The following is a 3132-nucleotide window of genomic DNA, read 5'->3' as shown; positions in this document are numbered from 1 at the left end:
TCTTCCCCTTTGTATTTTTCACAGATTTTGTGCTCTTCTTCTGGTACAGTTTCTAAATCGTGGAACCCTAGGTTTTGTGTGTGCATTTTCTGATTTTTTCTGTCTATATTGAATAGGATCGATGCAATGCCTGTGCATGATTCTAACCAATCCAGTGTGATAAACCTAACCACGGGGGCGATCTCAGGCAATGAAGTAGAAAATGGTAGTGCTACTATTGATTGGTCAAGCTTTGTGATTGAACCAGAAAACGATGGGGATGAAAAACCGCTGGACGAGAAAGCCATGTTTGCTCTGTTTGGTTTAAAAACAGAGCCGGATGAGAGAGCAACTGAGCTTCCTACTCCTGATGTGGAGTCTGACTTACATGATATCAAAGATGCAGATATTGTTGTTGATGATAAGGCTCCAGAGGAGCCACTTATTGCCTGGGATGAACGAAACCCAGCCATGGATATAGGGACACCTTATCCTAACATGGTTGAATTTAGAAAGGCTTTAAAACAGTGGGCTGTCAATGGAGAGTTTGAATATGGCACCAAAAAAAATGAGCCGGGGAGGTTTCGGGCTTTTTGCAAAGGTCAATCCATAATAGGTGAACCTTGCAAATGGGCTATAACTGCTAGTTGGTGAAGGGATGAAAATTGTGTGATGGTAACTGCCTTTTTGTGCTTTATATGTTTCTTGCTTCATATGTTTCTTGCTTCATTTTTTTGTCATAGTAATAACCTTCAGATCTGTACCATTTTTTGTTGTAGGTTGTGAAGCACCAAATGGAGCATATTTGTAGTTCAACGAGTGGAAAAGTGACAAGAATGACATCTCAATCATGGGTTGCCGACAAGGCAGTAGCTATGTTGAAGAAGGATCCAACCGTTGGTGCTGTGAAGATACTTAAAGACTTGCAAGATGAGCATCATGTCACACTTAACTATCACACAGTGTGGAAAGGCAAACAAAAGGCAGCAGACGGTTTATATGGGAGTTGGGAAGAAAGTTTCAGGATGTTGTACAAGTACAAGGCTGAAATAGAATTGAGGTCTCCGGGGAGTATTGTTGAGATTGATACGACCACACATGAAGGTGAAGTGCATTTCAGCAAGCTATTTATCGCTTTCAAGCCTTGCATAGATGGTTTTGTGAATGGATGTAGGCCATATATTAGCATAGATTCAACTCATTTAAATGGAAAGTGGAATGGTCAGCTAGCTGTAGTCACTGCATTGGATGGTCACAATTGGATGTTCCCGGTGGCGTATGGCTTTATTGAGTCTGAAAATGGAGATAATTGGGCTTGGTTCATGAATCAAGTGAAGAAGGCAATAGGGGACCCTCCGGTATTGGCTGTTTGTACTGATGCTTGCAAGGGTCTTGAAAATGCTGTTAAGAAGGTTTTTCCTCAAGCTGAGCAGCGAGAGTGCTTTAGGCATATGTGGCATAATTTTCAGAAATATTTTCATGGTGATGTGTTTGGAAGGTTGTGGCCTGCTGCTAGGGCATATAGGCCGGAAGAATATCAACATCACATGTCAAAGGTATTTAATGCATCTGAGAAAGTATATCCTTACCTTAGGGATTACCATAATCTGTTATGGATGAGGTGTATGTTCAACCCTGCCATCAAGTGTGACTACATAAATAACAATCTCGCCGAGTGCTTCAACGCTTGGGTGCGAGATATCAAGGACTTGCCGATTGTTCAGCTAGCTGACAAGATTAGAGAGATGATTATGGAACTATTTAGAAAAAGAAGAATGATTGGAGAAAGATTTACAGGGATAATACTTCCATTTGTCATACACCAACTAAATGCAAAGACTCGAGGACTAGGTCATCTCAAGGCTAAAGCATCAGCTGATTGGAGTGGGGAAGTGAAAAATGCTAACAAAGAGGATGAAAGACATGTGGTCAAAACTCTCACACATGAGTGTACATGTCTGCAATGGCAGCACACGGGCAAGCCTTGCGACCATGCACTAGCCTTCATAAATGTCTTGCAAGCTCGCAACTTTGTTAACATGGAGGACTATGTACATGAGTACTACTCAGTTAGCAGATTTAGGGCAGCATATGAAGGTGTAATTGAGCCCCTTACGGACAAGAATCAATGGCCACACGTGGACACAGGCTTTGTGTTGCGTCCACCAATTCCAATAGGCAAGAAGAAAGGTGCTGGAAGAACAAGAAAACAGAGGATAAAGAGTTGGTGGGAAGGTGGATCAAGGAAAGGATCCTTGAACAAATGCAAAAAATGTGGGGAGATAGGACATAGAGAAGCTGGTTGTCCTCAAAATGGAACAAAGAAAAGGTACATAGTAGTACTTGTTGCTGTTTTCTATCTATAATACCATGGTTCTTTTACATGAAAATAGTTCTAATTGCTTCTTTTTGTAGGAAAAGTAGGGGGAAAAAGAATCCATCTCCATGGTTTGATGTTTCCGTTAGCAATGCCGTTCCATCTACACCAACCAAGAGCAAGAATGATGCCACTTGTAGCAGTCCTGGAGCTGTCACAAGAAGCCAAGCTGCAGCTCAAGCTAGTCCTGGACCTGTCACAAAGAGCCAAGCTGCTACCCCACCACCAAAACCTCCAGCAAAAGGAAAGAAGAAGAAAATGACACCTAAGAGGAAGAAATTAAGCGACCTCTGAGCTTGTTTGTGGCTGTGATGAACTTGGCTGTTAGTGGAGACTCACTTTTATTGTTGTGTATGTGAGATGCAAACTCACTTTTATTTGCTCTGTAAGTGAGGTAGAGACTCACTTTTATTTCCTATGTATGTGAGGTAAAGACTCACTTATTTTGCTGTCATGAAGTCCTGTAGAACATGGCTGAATTATTCTCTATGCTATCATTAAATCATTGTGACCCTATATTATTTCCAGTCTGTTTGTGTGGAAGCCTATTGATTACAGCAAAATCATGTCACTTTTTTTTCTGAAACATAGCACACAGCTTTAGAAAATCATGTCATTTCTTATTTGGCCAAAATATTTTGTGGAGCATGTTTGAAAATTCGGACAAGGTACAGAGATGTGCCTTTCAAACAGAGGGGTACTTTTGTCTATTCCTATTTCTATATGTTAGTTATATACTAACAAAGTTGTTAACAATGCCAAACGGGGGTACCAGC

At 41.1% G+C, this 3132-nt stretch overlaps 1 pseudogene; it reads right to left on the bottom strand.

The window, feature by feature from the left end:
• LOC119356091 overlaps positions 1 to 3119 on the bottom strand; it is an 11925-nt pseudogene extending 8806 nt beyond the window's left edge.
• Between the last annotated feature and the right edge of the window lie 13 nt (positions 3120 to 3132).

This window comes from Triticum dicoccoides, chromosome 2A (genome assembly GCF_002162155.2).
Source record: "Triticum dicoccoides isolate Atlit2015 ecotype Zavitan chromosome 2A, WEW_v2.0, whole genome shotgun sequence".
NCBI lineage: Eukaryota > Viridiplantae > Streptophyta > Magnoliopsida > Poales > Poaceae > Triticum > Triticum dicoccoides.
Note: the sequence above shows the minus strand (reverse complement) of the source record. Positions and strands in the feature narration are given on the sequence as shown.